General features: G+C 48.4%; 1 pseudogene; it reads right to left on the bottom strand.

The window, feature by feature from the left end:
• Positions 1–12,180: 12,180 nt before the first annotated feature.
• Positions 12,181–13,199, bottom strand: LOC142590455 (zinc finger MYM-type protein 1-like; annotated as a pseudogene).
• Between the last annotated feature and the right edge of the window lie 7,056 nt (positions 13,200–20,255).

Here is a 20,255-nt window from a genome sequence, read left to right as displayed (position 1 = left end):
CCTCAACCCCCCTCGGGCTTGGAGAAACACAATCTGCTGATAGCATGCACTAATGTGAACATCTCAGCCAAATTTTGGAGTTATGCAAGACGTGCGTAGATCGCAAGTTCACCTTTTTTCTCATACGCTCTCTTTTTGAGACGCCAACAGCAGCCTGACAAAAGTTAGTAACAGCTAGCTGCTCCTAACTTGTCGGGCTGATTTATTTTCTAATACAGGTGATTCCAATATGGGGCTGCTGTTAACGAATAGCTGGCATCAATCAACAGTGGCATTTGGATCAGTGAGCTCCTTCCTATGGCTACTGTGTATATGTATCCACGGAGTTTAATAACCAGGCTGAGGTAGGTGAAAAGTTCCTTTCGAATTTTGATAATAATTAGGTACTTCCGGAACCTAACGCTCGGCCGCAGCCACCCACATAGGGATCAAGCTTTTGCCACCCTGCGTATTGGTGCTGCAGTCATCAGGTTTCGTTAGTTTGGACACTGAACTAGCATTGAACCATGCAAAACTTAAGGTCACACCACACATACGCTGGGACTTTTGGGCACAACTCTAGAGCAGCTCATTTCCCTGTGCCTTGCAGCTCGTTTGTGGTTGGTAGATTGGCACTGTGCAGCTTTTATTCTTTCTTTTTTTATTAGTACTATTGCTCTTGTTTGTTGAATTTGCTGTTGCGAACAGGGTACATGTGGGATCTCAGCATGGCCGTTCTTCTCCTACGGTGTTCAGATTTAAACTGGTTCTTGAGTTTGTTGCTGCTGTTGCCACTCAGTTTCGTGCGTAGATCACGAAAAAAAATTTCTCCATCGTGGGACTTCCTGTTGCAGATAATGTACAAGTAGGTGAGCTGTGGCGCATTTTAATGGTACTCTATGTAGCGTCTACGTGTACTATTTCCTGCCTTGCATTTCATACTGTTACCCTGTTTACCTCGGATTTTTGTGGCTAGTGAATCGAAGACTGCTCGCCACAATGCAGAAGGCAGATGTTCAGCAACCCAAATGTAAACAATGAACGCAAACATTAAGGAATGTGGCCCAACCACTGATAGGTCTACTCAGGCTCAATTTGCTCAATGGTTTGCCTGTCTTTTGTCCAAGAAGTTTTCTGAGATTTATTCCAGCTAGATTCTAAGCTGCTGTTTAGTATTGCTTCTTTTGATGGTACTATGGGAGGTACCATGTTTGCACACTGTTCCTCACACTTTTTGTGCAAACACAATGTAGGTTCATTGCAGGAGCCCGCACTATGTTGTAGATATAAGAAGTGTGCAAATATGACTTGATGGCGCATGCCATTTGTTGCGACAGCATAGAAAGACAGACGGTTCACACGCTCAATCCCAAATGGACAAGGGCCCCCTTTATTCGAAGGCCAGTACATATATACAGTCAACCAACATCCAGAGGGAGCCACAAACTTTTGGCATACTAACAGAACAGTGGCATCCTTTACATCTCCCCTCTTAAGGACCACGGATGAGAGGTGAGGCCAGGAAACAGTTAAAGGTGTAGGTGATCTGGGCAAACAGCACGTTGGCCACTGCGTGTCCTTACTACTCGATCAATTTCCATTGAAAACTGTCCCTGGGCGGTTCCTGACCCTGCTGTGCTGCAAGACAGTGGTCCTCGGATTGCAACGAGATGCTGTGGTGGTTCTCGTACACCTGGTGAAGTTATCTGATGTTCTTTTGCAAGAGCGAAAAGGATGAGGTGGCGCCAGTTACGTTGCAGGATACGGCCTCGCTGCGTTTCAGCCAGCTAGCATCGTGCGTTTTGGACCAAGCTCAACACTAGCGTGTACTTGGTCGAGTCGCACCTACACCCTCTGACATGTCACTAGTGGGGGCAGATATACGGCTCGGTGACACATATTAAAATCGCTGGTCTGCTTGTCCTTGTACTTACGTTCCACCTTCCTGTAGACCATGGTGCACATACAACTGTGTGCTGCAGCCGCTGACAAACAGACATATTGTAGGCACGCTTTGATAACTACTACTTAAAGGGACACTAAAGGTTACTATTAAGTCAACGTGGACTGTTGAAATACCATCCCAGAAACCTCGAAACGCTTGTTTCGTGCCAAGGAGAGACTTATTTTAAGAGAAAATGCGTTCTGAAGCGTCCGCGTACCTCTAGCGCAGTTCAAATCGCCCGCCCTCCGATCGAGGAGAACTGACATCATGGTCTCATAGTGACGTTGCGCCATCGGTGAGTAGAACGGCGTCCGCAGACGGCGCTACGGCTTTTCTGCGCAAAACGCGAACGCGCGGCCAGAAACAGAGCCAAGACAGAGCCGACAGCAGAGCGAAAGCGGGAGTATGGTGGCTAGCGGAAGGAGAAACGAATTACGTCCCACGTTACGTCCCACGGCACACGGAGAGTCCGTTTTCGTTAAACTATAGGCTGCAGCGAGCTCGCAGCGTGGTCGGCGTGGTCTATGAGAAGCGACGAGCCTTTTCGCACTCGCAACAGGGCATAAAAATGTGCGAATCGACGCAAAACTCGGCCTAGAAACGTGCTTCGCCACAGCCAGGGCTCAATACGACCCAAGCTGGCACGACCCAGATGTCGTTTCCCGCACCGCCACCAGGCGCCGCTACTATACCTCACACTCCAGCGCAAGACGCCCATAAGCTGGTACTTCATTCTATGACGCTAACTTCGACGCTCGTCGCAATGGACCCTGACACCGACAGATTGGCTCGCGATGGTGGGCTCAACTTCAGCGATTTGAGCACCGACGAGCGCGACCTGCTTCTGAGGGCTCGCACTGCCGGCGTCGTTGCGTACTACGACGGCGGCCTCGACACCGGCTCTCCGGAGCGGGAAAGCAACGAGGGCTTCCCACGACATCACATGGACGTGGCATTCTCGCTGCTTGTTCCAAATGAAAGTTTCGCGAGCAGAACCCTCACAGCACGACGCGATAACGAAACTACTGAAACTCCAAAGCGTGCGCGGCGCAGAGTCGAGCGAAAACGAAACCTTTCGAACACCCATATTACTGAAGGGTAACGTCAAAATGTTATTTTTTCCTAGAATCGAATAGACGTAGACAAGTAGCATTTTTTCCGGCTTATAATCGAATGAAATGATATTTTTAATACGAGTAGTTGAGTATTAGTAACACAAATTATGAGGAGACCTTTCGTCATCGGGCTAGTACCGGAATGTCGCTGGGGGGTCTCAAATCGTGTCATGCATTTACCTCAATTTCTCGGTTACTAAAGCTCTGTTCGCGATTATATTGACGCCTTAGACGTTCTAGAACATTGCTCTACCACTTTAACTTGAGTTTCTGGTAACCTTTAGTGTCCCTTTAAGGAGAGATTCAGTGCTGGCTATGCTTGTGATACATATGACGATGTTGCTGGCCACATCTCGCTTTCTTTAGTGAAAGAAAATGACTTTTGGAACTAAGGCTTCAGTCACACTCGATGTAGCGTCGAAGAAAGGGGGTTAACCGAGGGGCTCGATTTTGATGAGTCATATCATATTGTCACGCGCTAAGGCAAGAATAAGCAGCAGGATCAGCAGCCAGACACGAAAATGTCAGACACAAGGAGGACGGTTCACCAGCTGGCGCAAGATCCTTGACTTCGTCGTCTTCAATCACCGTTTTTGCTGGGCACGCAGCGCTGGCTCAAAACACCAGGTGGCATTACTCCCCCTCCCAACGGAGCATCGACTCGATGCTCAAACACAAAACGTACATGGAAACTACACAAATTAGGTAAGACAAAAAAAAGTGCGGGGGGGGGGGGGACGCGCTAGCACACATACGGAAATGCACACGGAAAAATGTGTTCTGTGGTCGGGAACAAAAAAAAAAACGCTTCACAGTTCCTTGGAGGAAGACGCGAGGACAGCGAAAAAAAAGGTTGTTTCACTAGTACACTTCACCGTGTAAAATACGGCTTGAGGCGGACCACATGTACAGTCTCTGCGCGTGGTAAACAGCGCTTGGACGATGGCAGGTCTCCATCTGGGATCACTTCATAGTTCACGTCGCTTACACGCCTTAGTACTGTGTATGGTCCGAAGTACTTGCTGAGGAGTTTCTCGCTGAGGCCTCGCCGTCTAATGGGTGTCCAAACCCAAACTTGGTCACCAGGCTCATAGGTCACTTGTCTATGGTGGAGATTGTACGTTATTGCATCGGTACACTGCTGCTGTCTTATGTGCACGCGGGCCAGTTGACGCGCTTCCTCGGCGCGCTGAATGTACTCCTCGACGTCAGGAGCTAACTGGTCGAGCTGGTCGGTATCTTCATATGGCATCATGGCGTCTAGCATAGTTTGGACATCGCGACCATAAACGAGGCGGAATGGCGGGAAGCGTGTAGTTTCCTGCGTGGCAGTGTTGTACGCAAACGTTACGTACGGTAGGATTTCGTCCCACGTCTTGTGCTGCACATCCACGTACATAGCGAGCATGTCTGCCAGTGTTTTGTTTAGTCTTTCTGTCAAGCCGTTAGTCTGAGGGTGGTATGCAGTGGCCTTTCGATGACTCGTGTAGCTCAGCTTGAAGATGTCATCCAGAAGCTTCGCCGTAAATGCCGTCCCTCGGTCAGTGATGATGAATGACGGTGCGCCGTGCCGAAGCACAATGTGATGCATAAAAAACTGGGCAACTTCAGATGCTGTCCCGCGTGGTAGTGCCTTCGTCTCAGCGTAACGCGTCAAGTAGTCAGTTGCGACAATGATCCACTTATTGCCGGAGGAAGACAAGGGAAATGGTCCAAGAAGGTCCATTCCAACTTGATCAAACGGCGTACGCGGAGGGTCGATAGGTTGTAGAAGGCCTGCAGGCTTGCAGGGTGGTGACTTGCGGCGCTGGCATTCACGGCATCCTTTCACGTAGCGTTTGACGCAAGCAGTCAGTCTAGGCCAGTAGTACAGTTGCCGTACCCTGTCCAGAGTCCTTGAGTAGCCCAAGTGACCAGATGTCGGCTCGTCGTGGCAGGCTAATAGGATGTCGTCGCGAAGGGCTTGAGGCACTACTAGCAGATGTGGTTTGTCGCCGGCACCTGTGTTTCTTTTGTATAAGATGCCCCCTCGTAGGCAAAATGACGACAACCGTCGCGAAAGTGGGCGAGGAATGGACGCGATGCTGCCTTCTAAGTGATCGATGACGGGTCTTAACTCAGCGTCCGATCGCTGTTTAGCGAGCAGATCCGGCCCGCTGAGGGCTCCCAGAAAGGCGCTGTCGTCTTCCTCGTCAGGATTCTGAGATTTAATAGGTGCCCGTGATAACGTGTCAGCATCTTCATGTTTCCTGCCTGACTTCTACACGATGGTGATGTTGAATTCCTGGAGTCGCAGACTCCAACGTGCCAATCGTCCAGAAGGGTCTCGGAGGTTGGTCAACCAGCACAAAGCGTGATGGTCGGTCACAACTTTAAATGGCCGCCCGTAGAGATACGGCCTAAACTTTGTGGTAGCCCAAATAACCGCGAGGCACTCCTTCTCTGTGGTGGAATAATTGGACTCTGCGCGTGACAGAGTGCGGCTCGCGTAGGCTATAACTCGTTCAGTGCCGTCTTGTCGCTGCACCAGGATAGCTCCGAGACCGATATTGCTGGCGTCAGTGCGTACTTCTGTGTCGGCATCCTCATCAAAATGACCGAGCACGGGAGGAGAAGACAAGCAACGTTGTAGCTCCGCAAAGGCGGTCTGTTGTGCATCAGTCCAGAGGAATGGCGTGTCGTCACGCGTAAGGCGAAATAGTGGATCTGCAATCTTCGAAAAATTTTCAATGAAGCGTCGATAATATGCACACAAGCCCAAAAATCGTCTCACACTTTTCTTATCGGTTGGAGCGGGAAAAGCTGCTACGGCAGCAGTCTTCTCAGGATCAGGCCGAACACCTGCCGCGCTTACGACGTGACCAAGGAACTTCAGTTCCTCGTAACCGAAATGGCATTTCTCTGGCTTGAGTGTAAGGTCAGCCGATCGAATGGCTTCGAGTACATTCCGAAGGCGTCGAAGGTGCTCGTCAAAAGATTCCGAAAAGACAACGACATCATCGAGATAGACGAGGCAGCTTTTCCATTTGAGGTCAGCGAGAACGGTATCCATCATTCGCTGAAATGTGGCTGGAGCGGAACAGAGACCGAAAGGGAGTACTCTAAATTCGTAAAGGCCGTCCAGAGTTACGAAAGCAGTTTTCTCGCGGTCACGCTCATCTACTTCAATTTGCCAGTAGCCGCTTTTCAGATCGATAGAGGAGAAATACTTCGCGTGCCTCAGCCTGTCCAGAGAATCGTCGACACGAGGCAACGGGTACACGTCTTTCTTTGTGACGTTGTTTAGCTTCCGGTAGTCTACACAAAATCGAAGCGTGCCATCTTTCTTTTTAACAAGGACGACTGGCGATGACCAGGGACTGCATGAAGGCTGGATTACGCCGTCTTGAAGCATTTCCTTCACCTGCGTTTGAATAGCATGTCGTTCGGTCGGGGAAACACGATAAGGCTGTTGCCGTATGGGGGGCACGTCGTCATAGGTGATGATACGGTGTTTCGTAATCGATGTTTGACGTACCTTTGACGACCGTGCAAAGCAAGAGTGGAACTCAAGCAACAGCTCGCGCAGGGGTTGTCTGTTCTCTTCAGGAAGCGTTGGACTAATGTCGACGTTGCGTAGAGGTGCTTCAGCAGTGCCGATTGCCTCGGAAACAAAACACTCAGTGACATCGGCGATCGGGTCGGCGTAGGCGATGACAGTACCGGGGAAAAGGTGCCGGTGTTCGTAGCTGAAGTTGGTGACAAGAACCTCACAGTGGCCATCGTGGAGATCGACAAGGCTTCTTGCTACGCAAACACCATGAGAAAGCAGGAGAGACCGATTGCTTTCTACGACTGCTTCACCGTGTATGAGCTTGTCACATGCCACTTGAACCACGACACTTGCACGCGGTGGTAACGTGACAGCGTCATCGATGACACGAAGAGATGCTCGAGGGTGGATGGTGTTGGTCGTCGCTGTGGCGCTTTTTGTCGAGAAAGTGACGAGGCGTTGTCGAATGTTGATTATAGCGCCGTGCTCCCTGAGAAAGTCCATGCCGATGATTAGGTCTCGAGAACACTGAGGGAGAATGCTCAAACTGGCAACAAACGTAGAGCCGCGAATCTGTATTCGTGCCGTGCACATGCCGAGTGGTGTGACGATGTGCCCGCCAGCTGTACGAACTGGCGTTTGATTCCAAGGCGTGGTCACTTTCTTCAGAAGGGTGGCCAGTTTTTCGCTGATTATAGAATAATCCGCTCCAGTGTCCACTAAAGCAGTCAATTCACGACCGTCAAGCAGTACAGGAATGTCCAAGGAAATTCTTTTTCTGGAATCAGCAGGTACTGTCGTCGTCGATGTATCGTCGGTCCGCGTACGCGTCAGTGGGGGTCCTTGAGCACGTCCAGACTGAGCGGCCTCGCCCCCAAAGGTCGCTGTGGTTAGTTTTCCCGCCGTGGGCTGGGCGACCGACCCTGCACCACGCTTGCATACGTACGGCGAGTCGGAGAAAACCGCCGCGGTGAAGGGGAGCGTGACTGGTGTCGAGCTGATGGAGATCCGCGCTGCTGGGCAACGTATTCTTCAATTTCAGGAGGACGCTGGCCGAACCTAGGTCGCGGCGAGTTCGCTGAGAATCCGCGTAGTCCGAGCTCTCGATAGGAGCACTGTCGGTAGACATGCCCAGCTTCGCCACAGTGAAAGCAAAGGGGACGGCGATCAGGTGCCCGCCACACGTCTGATTTCCTCGGGGCCTGTCGGTGGTCCTGGTAATACGAGGCAGCTTGGACGGGCTCTAGCATGGCCGGGCGCGCGGCGCGAAGCGGGGAGGGAGGGGGAGCAGGTTGCCTCAAAGCTTGCGAATATGACATATGTGGGCTGTCATGTCTTAGCGGTCGAGCTTCTGTATTGAAGGGTGGTTCTTTTAGCGCATGCTGAACTTCGTCACGGAGAACGCTGGACAAGGAGCTGAGCGTCGGCTGTGAAGGTACCGACAGTTTCTGGAGTTCTTCGCGGATCACGGAACGAATGAGCTCTCGAAAGAAATCGACGTGACCCCCGAGAGCTCCGAAGAAGTCCGTAGGTGAGGCAGTGTTCACTTGACGTTCGTATGATGGTGTCCGCTGGCGAAGAGTCTGCTCCATGGTGATGGCCTCGGAAAGAAATTCTGACACAGTCTTGGGAGGACTGCGCACGAGACCGCCGAACAGCTGCTCTTTCACTCCGCGCATCAGGTACCGCACCTTCTTTTCTTCCGACATGCTGGGGTCGGCTCGTCGAAAGAGACGCGTCATGTCCTCGACGTACATTGCGACACTCTCGTTCGGCATTTGGATACGGGACTGGAGATCACGCTCAGCTCGCTCTCGGCGATCAGGGCTCGCATATGTCTCAAGAATCCGCCTTTTGAATTCTGCCCATGAAGTTAAGGCATCTGCACGGTTCTCGTACCATACACGTGCGCCATCGTTAAGGCTGAAATAGACATTTTTCAGCCTGTCTGCGTCATCCCACTTGTTGAACGCGGCAACACGTTCATAGTGCAACAGCCAATCTTCAACGTCCTCATGTATGGCGCCGTGGAAGGGATTCGGCGTTCGCGGATTGAGTAGCATACAATGAATCGGCGTTGTGCCTTCCATACCGGTTGGGGTGGTCGGAGCTGCCATTTTCTCTGGGAGGAGTCCAAACTCAGGGGCTTGTCCACGGATCCTTCTGCTGGCGCGGTGTACAGGCGTAACCACCGGTACGGGGCTGGAGCTCCTGCTGCCCGGAGGGGTTTGGTGCATAGATTAGATTACCCAGCACCTCCACCAGTTTGTCACGCGCTAAGGCAAGAATAAGCAGCAGGATCAGCAGCCAGACACGAAAATGTCAGACACAAGGAGGACGGTTCACCAGCTGGCGCAAGATCCTTGACTTCGTCGTCTTCAATCACCGTTTTTGCTGGGCACGCAGCGCTGGCTCAAAACACCAGGTGGCAATATGAAGCCAACAAACACTGACATCAAGGACAACATAAGGGGAATCACTTGCGCTTAATAAATGAAATAAAGAAACAATAAATTATTGGAAATGAAAGTGCATAAAAAAAAGAACTTGCCTCAGGCGGGGAACGATCCCACAACCTTCGCATTATGCGTGCGATGCTCTACCAATTGAGCTGCTGCGGCGCCGTTTCTCCATCCATTTTCTTGGGTATTTATGTTGCCTAGAAGAACCCTGGTTGTGTTTGCCAGTGCCACCACTCACAAACCTTGGCGACGGATGTGTAACATTCTTTCTGCCACAGGCGTCACGAGAACATGATCTTTTTGGGTAAAGGCAAATGGTCAATAAACCTACACATGGTACCTGAAGGTATCAATGTTGCCGGATTCGAGACCCTCGTTATGTTATAAACGAGAACAAAGGGGGTTAACCGAGGGGCCTGATTTTTATTAGTCATATCATAAGAAGCCAACGCTGAGACCAAGGACAACATAGGGGAAATTACCTGTGCTTAATAAATAAAATAAAGAAACGACAAATTAATAGAAATGAATGTGGATGAAAAAACAACATGCCGCAGGTGGGGAACGATCCCACAACCTTCGCATTGCACGTGCGACCAATTGAGCTACCACGGCGCCGTTTCCCACACGTGGCTTTCAGTGCTGTCTCGAGCTTCACTTTTGTGCCTGTTGTTGGGGTCCTGTAGGCTGTGCCATCATCGCTGCTGTTGATGTGGGGCTGTGGCAGTAGAGACGCTCTCTGTTCCAACAAATTCTCTTGACCATGTTCGTTTGCCACGATGTATGACCTGAGTGTAGGGTATTTTGTGACCACGACCGCTGGGGACCACTCGGAGGTTGAGCTGTCGCAAACTGCGACCACAGTCCCAGGGTGCAGACTCTCCAGGTCTCTTGCACCAGGTTATAGTATGTCTGTTGGCGCTGGTGTATCTGAAGTCTTTCAGTCACCTGCGGGGGTGGCTATGTTTCAGGCTCTAGAAGCTTACTGTGCCTATGCAGCTGCGTCCTTGTCCCCGTCAGAAGCTGGACTGGAAACTGCAGGAGCTTGTCTCTTGGCATGTTTCTCCACTACAGTAGGGCACTATAGAACTCTGTCGTGTGGTAAGAGTGTCTTGCTCAGAAGTTTCCTCGCCTCTTGGACGGTTCGCTGTGCCATTCTGTTTAAACAGGGGTATTGTGAGCTCAATGTACTGTGGATGGTGTCACGTAGCTCCATGTATTCACAACCTTGTGGCTGTCAAACGGCAGTCCGTTGTCGCGGAGATTTCCAGGGAACGCCAGGCATAGCGAAGAGCTCTTGGTAGAACTTAATGACAGCTTCTGCCGCTGTGCGACAGAAGCTGTCAGCGCCGAAGCTCAAAATATACGAGTCAACCATGTTTCCATACTCCTCTCCCGCTTGGTGGAAAAAGTTCACGCCAACTGTCGGCCAAGGTAGTCCGGGGATGTCGTGGCTCATCATGGGCAGCTGTTGGCTCCTGGACTTGTGTTGTATGCAGTGCGCACACCTTTCTACTTTCTCTTTGATGTTTGCTGTGTTAAGGTGTTTATTTGGCCGGGCTAGGAGCAGCGCAGCAGCGCAGCAGCGAGAGTCTACACAGAGCACAGGCTCCGAGCGAGAGCAGCATTCAGAAGCAGAAGCACTGAAGAGGACAGCCCACTAGAAAGCTCCGTTTCCTTCTAATCCTTCTCTATAGCTGACATACCGTGCGAAGACATACGTCTCTGGCACTTTGCTTCATCTTTTCTGTGCCTCATGTGCCGCTTGCAGGAGGACTAGGACTTGGTTCGTCATGCTGCGTGCGGGTAAAGGTGAGTCGGTTGGATCGGAAGCGGACATTGTCTTCAACATGGGTCTCGTCACGACACGGTCAGTAGGCTCGTATTTGTTCCGGGACGGACTTTTTGTCTTCTGGCCTTTTTACGCTTGCATGTAGCTTCAGGGTACAGAGATCCTCATCTCAGTTTGTTTCACTTGATCTGCTGTGGTCTTTCTTTGGAGACTCGTAGATGACGTATACTTGAAACTGCTCTCCTTCCGGCACCTTTTCTTTCGAAGGAAACCGAGACAGGGCATCTGCTATATGAAGATATCGTTTCCAGGTTTGTATGTTATCCAAAGTGAGTATTTCTAGAGTATCGGGCGCATTATCTGAACACTTAGTGTACGTTGAGAGTGGGTTCTTAAGATCGCCTCGAGTGGGCGGCGGTCTCATTCCACCAGGATTCATGGCTGTATAAAGACGTAGTCGTGAAAGCGGGTGCAGCCCAAAGCAGCGCCAGGATTTTTTTTACTAGGGGGAACTTGTGCTTTGTTTTCTCTGTTTTTAACTGGTCTGAAGGCCTTCTGAACACATCAGTGTGAATAAGCTATCCCAACATCGCAGCAAGATATAAATTAAGATTTGGCATATTTGCACAGCAGTGCTTAAGAAACTGAAAATTTATATAACACATCGTACAGTACAGACATAAAAAACAGTATTAAATAAAGAAAAAAACAGGTAGCCAGCAGCAACAAAATAACATCGGTTGACTAGGTCGCAATATAGCTTCGAACGAGTACATTTCACAACAGGAGAGAGGACAAACGTCACTAAGCAAAGTGGATATCAGTTCCAGCTTTGGTAAAGATGCACTAGATAAAAGAAAAAAGTGAATACACTCTTCTGGCACTGGCCGGTGATTCTAAACGCTGGAAATGGGAAAAAGAATGAAGAAAAGGTGTAGTGGCAAAGGAATAAAAAAACAAATAGAAGAGAGGACCGAAGTGCAAGGATAGAGTACGCAATAGGCATTTCAGTCAGCATCACATTTGGTCACCCAGTACAGCAGGTTTCACAAGCGCAAATAACAGCTCTCAGACTATACAATGTTCACACAAGCTAGGCCATCGACGTGGCCTCGGACAGCACCCTATGTGTTGTCTCTTTCAAGGCGATCACAGGGACAGAGGAAGGTTTCGTCACAACAACAGATGCCAATGCCTGCGCTGTGGCAGTACAGACAAAACACAGCCGGGATTTATTCGATGGTGAAGCGGGTGTGCTGCAGATACCGGTGTGGGTATCGGTCCTACTCCTGCGCTGCACAATTTTCTCACGAAAACGCCGCCAAGATACGATTGTGTATGATTATACCAGCATACTAGTGCAGATGTATACGTTGATTACTGTGCGCAGCATCAAATATGTTGACAACACGCTGAAGTTGAATTTTATTCGCAAGAGATCGCTCAACCGCCAGCAAAGCTGGATCGCTCAGACAGTTATTCATGCTCTTGCTGCGAAGTCTTCAATCTTCGAAGGCACGAAAACATGCGCTCACAAGATGACGATGCCGGTGTTGTCACAGCGATAATACCTAGATTGTGCAGTTCGTGGAAGGCTAGTTTATGTTCTCATAAGACAGTCACCAGTTGCTGCTGTGTCTCTATCTTGCACTTCCTTTCGCTTTTAATGCGCTGAAGTTTCATTATCAGCTTGCACTCATCTTCAACGCTTTCAATGTGGCGTGCATAGTGCTCAGTGAAATTCTTACTCCGTGGGTGGAGAGGGCTAACTCCGCAGAGTACTACATCATCATTCTCCGTGAACCGCCTAGTCAGCTCCGCAGTAAGGTGATCCAAAATGGATAGAAAAACACCGACTGATTGTTTCCTTTGAATCTGTGGCCTTTTCTTCAATGGGCTGATCTTCACTCAATACATACTGTTATATGCGTGTCATTCTCTGCATTTTTCTTTGGGACACCCTGTTTTCAGAAATACTGCAGGTTTGCGGCCAGGCAGTGTCGAATGCGTTCTGCGAATTTCTCATTTCGTAGAACTCGTCAATGATTGTGCGTGCAATGAGGCATGCCTGACTAATATTGCAGTCTCTACTTTGCAATAGGTCCTAAAGAACCTTAAGGCGGCCGAGTACCTTGGTAAATAGGCTTAAATAAAAGAGAAACAAGAATTTCATTTGCCCAAGCAGACTGCTAACATCCATTGCCTGCGTGCTCTTTGTACCGATGACTTCGGCTAGATATACAAAGATAGCAGGAAAGCTTTTCATTGCCGATGTGCAAGCCATTATCTGGAAGGCCCATCATCTATCGCTGAGACGCTGCAGCTCTATCACTGGCAAAGAACTTTTCTGCATGTCTATGTACAGATAGTGAATTGCAGATCAACTAGGGAAAATATAGAGGCATTCTAAAAGAGTTTAAAATTCCCTCACCTGTTTTGTCACCTTGCATACATCTACAATGACTAGATTGAGGTAGTGGCTCATGCAGTGGACGTACACTGCCTGCGGAACTTCCTGCTTGAACAGCGCCTGGACGCCCCTTGAGGTACCGCTCATGACACTCGCACCATCATATGTTTGAGCTATGTACTGCAGAGTATCTATGCCGCAGCGATCCAACGTTTCCCTTAAGTAGCCCAGGAGTGACTTTGCATCCAAGTGCTCAGCGTTGCGGAATGCAAGAAAGTGCTCAAAGACAGTCCCACTATCATAGTGCCCTATACTACAACTGATAATTTATCCGTCTTGCTTAGGTCATTAGTTTCATCGACAATAAGTACACAGTATACTTGGAGCTTTTCATCTCTTCCTTTGTGGTTGGTAGTGTGATGTAACTGAGAATTTTGAGGATCTGGTCTTGTATCAAATGATGAACGTTCTTCGCGTTCACTGCTCCACCATTCAGGTTCTTTCCGACAATATCGTCATATGTGCCAAACAATTTCAAGAGCTCAACCAAGTTTTCCTAGTTTTCATTTGTGGCACTCTCATTGTGGGTTGTCTGAGCAATTCCCTGAACGGCAGTGAATTGCAATATATCTGCGACTCTTGCTATATAGAGGCCATTTTCCTGCATTTGCCTGGATTACGCGTGGCTGAGATGTGTTGCAAATGACTTGCTCCATCTTCCCGACTTCATCTGCCTGTAGGAAAGCCACGGTGTCAGGCAAGACTTATGCGCGAGTGAGTTTTCGTGCCTTCCGAAAGCAGCATCTTTTTCTAGGGCTTTTTGCCAGTTACTGTATCCACCGTTGACAAATGCAAATTTCTCATTGGCACCAGTAGAAAACATTCTAGAATGGTAACAGAAAGTTGCGTCAGCCTACTTTCTGCACTCCAACCAAGGAAATAGGCATTACCAGTCCTAGTGGAAGCTTACACTCAATTTACTGTACTTCATAGATGGAAATGGGTTCAGTATTGGCTGTGTGGGTGACTGTCTTAAATTTCGGAATGTCCAACTGGCCTGCATGGTCGACATCCACATCCGAGGTGATGAATTCGGTCGCGGAATCGGGTTTATCCCTTGCTGCGCACGATAGGGAAAGCTCGTCGCACACACTGTCCATTTGCACTGATGAGGACGGACAAGCATCGCCGGAAGTGGTGCTGTTCACAGTCTCTTCAAGAGGAGTCAAAATGGAGCGCTGAGAAGGATTTTCTGGTTCATGGCGCGTCTCCGAATCTCCCATTGTTGAAGCAGAAAGCTTGGTGTGGATGCATTGCTACTTGGCCCGCTTGCTCGCTTTCGAAAAAAAATTCTGCAACATCTTGAGGCAACCCAAAGGTCCTGTGGCGTTGACCTCACGTTGGAGCCCCTTGTGGTGGCGAGATGGGCTGGCGTTTCCTCTCGCGTTACGAGCATTGCTTGCGAGCGAGGAAACGAACTGGCTGAAGTGGTTATAGTGCCACCGCTGCAGTAAACTAGAAGACTAAAAGAGGTCAATGCAATGAGGGCAACAGCTGCGCCGCAGCGCGAATGGTGCTTCCAGGCATGATCATAGCTGTGGCGCTGTCGACAATCGCTACTGAAGCTCCTGTTACAACTCAATACGGCGAAGAGCATTTCTTAAACGTTGACGAGAGGTAAGCCACCCCATTCATCCGCCTATCCCGAAGTCAATGCAGCTTTGACGCCGACCGTTGATGGGTCAAGACCCACTACCTGAACATGACAAGCTGAACTAATGGATGAAAGGGGCCCAAGTCAACTGCTACCGCAGAACAGCACTGACCTTGGATCCCTAGGTTACAATACGCTTACACATTTCATACCACCGAAGTCAGAGTTCAACGGAACGGCGTGAAATCCGGGCGGGATATGGCGACCGATTCGACGTTTGTGATTGACCGCGATACAGTCATCAAATTTTCTAGTCTTGTCGCCTAAGGAAGACGAAGGGATAAAAAGCGGAGACCTTTCATTCAGAGAGGCTTATGTCTCCTGATGTGAACTCAGACGTTCAATGTGCTTCTTCAAGGAGTGGGATTCCGTACCTGGAGCTCGTGTAGATAATGTAAATAAACCGTTTTAAAGCGAAGCTTTCTTTTCTTCTTCCTTCGACTTTCCCACTGCTGTTGCTGTCTCAGGCACCTCGTTGAGGGTTGGTTCAGAGCGCGGCAGAGCAGGCGACGCGAGAAACTTGCTTGGACTTTGCATCGCGTCAATTGTGCACAAACCCTCTGGAACTCCCTGGGTGTCGCCACATTAGCAGCTTGACAGCTGTAATTAACCGTTACCCCCCGCAAAGGCACTGCAGAAACTGCTGCGCTTACCTTTCTACTGACGTGCAAGTCTAGAGGCTAGCTAGATAGAATGGTAGAGAGGAGGGGAAGAGGAAGCAGAGATAGGATAGAACAGGCGTAGTCGCTAAACGAGTGAATAACAGCCTTATTATAAGAAGCCAGCAAACATTGACTGGAAGGACAACACAGGGGAGATTACTTGTCCTTACTAAATAAATTAAAGAAAATGAAATGATGGAAATGAAAGTGCGCGAAAAGAAAACTTGCCGCAGGAGAGGAACGATGCCCCGTCTTCGCATTACGCTTGCGATGCTTTACCAATTGAGCTACCGTGGCGCCATTTTCCCATCTACTTTCTTGGGTATTTATGTTTCCTACTAGAACCCTGGGAGTGTTAGCCAGTGCCACCACTCAAAAGCCTTGGCGGCAGATGTGGAACATCCTTTCTGATGCAGGCGTCACAAGTAAGTGATCTTCTTGGGTGAAGGCAACTGGTCAATAAAGCTACGCATGCTACCTGAAGGCATAAGTGTTCCTGGATTTGAGACCCTCGTGTTGTTATACACCCAAAAAACACGTTTCTAGGTACTTTTTCGCCGAAGCACCACAGCAAACGCCCTAGATCTTTCTAGGTATTCGGTCTTACGTCCCTGGCTTTCCCTGGCATGCAGTCTGCTCAGCCCAGCCCGAATTTACAGAGTTTAGGCAGTGCAGGTAAGTTAATTTTAAATGCATAAGCATTTGTATGCATACCCAACGAGAAAACCAGTTTTGCGATAGCGCCCGCAGCAGCGAGCAAATTTGTCGTTGCGCTGCCTCTCACTTCAATGCCAACGAGGCGGCGAGAATACAGCGCTGACAGTGCTCACAGCAAACACCTCACTCTGCCACATGCGCAAATCGCCTTCAAGTCACGGGTGTGCATGTCTAAGCGGCGCGAACACAGCGTGCAAAGCTATGACCCATTGGATCACCAAAGTTCTGCAGATGTCTAGCAGAGATCCGAAGCGGGACATTCGCTCGTCCCTAGGTCATATGTTAGAAGCCTGCGGATAATTCTTGAATGTCCATGGGATCGTTCCATGCACGTTAATTGACGTTCGTAGAAACATCCTACGAACGTCATAATGAGATATTCAGACATCCAAGAGATGTCTAAATATAGATTATTCTTATTGCACAACCCCGAGCATGTCCTACGGACATTTCTGTCATGATTTAGGACACTTCTGGGTAATTTTGTGTAATCGTCCAAAGGACGTTTGTGGGACATTTGGTCGTGGATTTAGGATATACACCGGACGTGCATACTGATTATAAATTAACATAATTCTGGCGTTCGTGATAATGTGCCTTAGCTGTACAACAGGCTTACTGCATTTTACATACCATAAACAAACCTTGGCCTGGTTTTGCGTTTGCTTGTGGGGCAATGATGAAAGGAACTGCATGGCCCTTGAAATCCCAGTGGTCCAATAAAGCGACCAAACATTTTTGTAACGTAATATACACCCCACGGCATCTTAAAGCGTGCTAAAGAAGGCTGCAGTGCAGCTAAGCATTGGGTACATTATTGCCTGCTACGGTAAGCTAATACAGTACAATGTGATAAAACTGCATTAAATCAGAACATATACACGTGCAAGCTCGACTTTTTTGGGCTAACAGTAACGAAGCTACAGAAATGAATTCTGCAGGCTGCTGAATCGTTTGGCAATCTCATTCATTTGACAATCTCATTAAAAATACAGCATTTATTTCATAAAACAGTAGCAGGAAGATCACAAGTTTAACTCTCAAATGCATTCAGCACTTTTCAGTAAAGCGCATCAATGCAAACAAATAAAATTCAATAATTTCATCGCGCAAGCTCAGCGATGAGGAGTTATTTATGATGCACCATGGTTATTAAAAGCGTGTATGAATTAAGCTGTCTACAAATGCACTTTGGGCAGCAAGAAAACTTAAGAATTTGCAGTGGGGTCACTATGGAAGTTACTATGAGGCTTTCTGTGGGCTTTCTTTCGTGGTCGCAGGCACATCAATGCAAAATTTCTGAACAGTTGAGATATGATGGCCACTTTAAGTTACCAGAGCCTTTCTCTAAGCCATATTTAGTAGTTAAGCACGCTAACACGAGGTTTGCTAAAGACGTCACAACTACATTAGGCTTTAACAAAACTACTTCAGACTAGTTCAGTGGTGATATATACACGCAAACAGCTTCTGTATGATCATCCATTCATGTAGCAAATGCGCTCTGTATCCATAACAAATTCTGGGAAAGGTCACCAAAGCAGCAAACCTTGACACTTTCGTGTAGTGACGAGACCACTTCAATTCAAATTGAGCTATTTTTCAGATGCACCTCGGTCAGTAAAAGAATTTTGAAAATCATCTGCAAGGATGAGGGGTACAAAGGTAGTAGGAGGTCTACTGCCGGCTGGCTCAATTCAGCGGTCGCATGCACATAAATGCAATATATGCTGTAAAGTTCATAGGTGTCTCAGCCATGAAGGAAGCTATTCCAGATTTTCTGCGGGCCTGCTCCAATGGTGTCACACAATAAAATTACTAAAGATTTGATAGATACACTGGGCATTAATAATATTACTAAATGATCACTTAAGCAGTTGCAGACACGAACATTACTGGAGAGTTCGCAGGTACAAATGCAGTTACAAGACACTTGCTTCAGCACAAAGCCAAACTGATTTCACAGGTACTAGAAGTGACAAGATACTTCCGGTACTTGAGTGGTCACAGACACAAATTCACTTTAATTGTTCACAGGCTCAAAGGCCTCTAAACAAGTAAACAGAAACTGAATAAGACCTTTCCGTGATCACAACCAAATATTGCTGAAGCTGTCACTTGTACCTTGGCGATTACTCAACTAAAGGTTATCAGCATGCTCGCTTCAGCAGTCATAGACACAACAATGCATTGTCCGAATTCACCTGTATCAAAAGTTAACAGAGGATTTGTGTGCGCTTGCTTCAACAGTCACAGAGACAAAACTTAACCCGGAGTTTACAGGTGCGTCCGCCCATAAGAAAGTTACCACTCGCTGGGAGCAGCCTTTCATCCATGGTTGCAGGTGTGGAACAGAAGAGATCACGGGTACGCCACACAATTTACTAGTCATCCTGCAGGATCAGTTCCAATGGTCGCAAACACGAAAATGCACTGTTAAAATCAGAGGTGCTAAGAAAGGTGGCAGATTTCTGTGGGCGTGTTTTTGTGCTGATCATCAATGAAGAGTGACGTTGACCCAGAATGACACCATGCTGATGGCAGGAACACTATGGCTGTAAAGTATGCAAGAAAAACGTGTTAGCAATGTGTATGAAAACTTCTATCCACCATGTGCATGTTGGCCACTGTTACTTTTAACAGCAAACTGCTGGTTCTGACAGCAACTTTGCTTCCTAGTGGCTTTATACAAATGCTGAACTGCAGTCATCAGAAAAGAAGTTGTAATGATTTCAACGCTGTACAATGATAGAAGGAATTCTCCTAGTCTCTACGTCAGCCTATCTTTGTCAAACGAGCTGATAACCCCGTAAAAAATATCCGACAGAGCGATCTTGTTGGACCCACAGAGTTCTTGACGGTCCTTCAGGATTTCTTGTTGGCGCCCTTCCAACACCGATAAGATTCCCGAAGGTCCCTCAAGCTTACAGGCAACCCTCCAACAGAAATTCGATTTTTGAAGTTGTCGCTTCAAGACCCTTTCCAACAGCAATACGATTGCGGAATCATATAGTATGTGCTTCGTATATGCTGAGAACTTTTGGGCTTCTTAATTACGTTTGACAAACAAACTAGTATGCAGACCACTTAATGTAGTCGTAATAGGCTGATGTAGTGACTGACGAACGCGAGTCCTCGCAGTGTGCGGGCTTCTGCGAACTGCCATGCAATGCTGACGAAACTGCCGATTGACTGCCGTACCAGCTAGATATCGGCCGTTCATCGACAGCGCTATTTCCACAACGCCTCCGCATATATTTATACTTTCTCATGCTTCGAAATAATTGAACCATTCTTCGAGAGTTGAAATCCACAAACTTCGATCAGCCCTTGTTACGTTTAGTGAAAGATATATATGCAGCGCAGTCAACCAGTTCATACGTGCACGTCATCGGCAGATTTGAACTGACAAGTGCTTTTATTACGATTCATTGTCAACTATAGCGATTTGAAATAGACCACCTTTCCATTCGCACAGTGCAAACGGGAAGCGGCGACATGGCGCGGTGCCCATGCCGCTGTTACGCGAACGATGCGAAAGCTGCCGGCACGTACGTCGCACTCTATCCCCGCGGCGCTTCGCTGAATGAAATGTGGCTGTGTAGACAGCTGTATTTGTATGCACTGTTATGCTGACACCCATAGCTTTTCAGATGCAGTGGTTGCCCTTTATTATACGCCAAATCATCAAGCGACGGCCATTTGACACAGCAGCGTGGCTCGGCCAAAATGAGTGCTTCGTGAAAACCATTTTGATCTGAATGTGAAAATTCGACTCAATCGAGCATGCACTTCTGCAATGCAGGGCTACTAGAGATGGCATTGTTTGGTATTTCTCGCATTATCTTGCAAGAAACTGATGTGAACGGCCTGACTGACGGAAGTAAGGCTCACAGGATAAGTTTTCTCTATCTGCACCGATAATGC

Source organism: Dermacentor variabilis, chromosome 8 (assembly GCF_050947875.1).
Source record: "Dermacentor variabilis isolate Ectoservices chromosome 8, ASM5094787v1, whole genome shotgun sequence".
Classification (NCBI taxonomy): domain Eukaryota; kingdom Metazoa; phylum Arthropoda; class Arachnida; order Ixodida; family Ixodidae; genus Dermacentor; species Dermacentor variabilis.
Note: the sequence above shows the minus strand (reverse complement) of the source record. Positions and strands in the feature narration are given on the sequence as shown.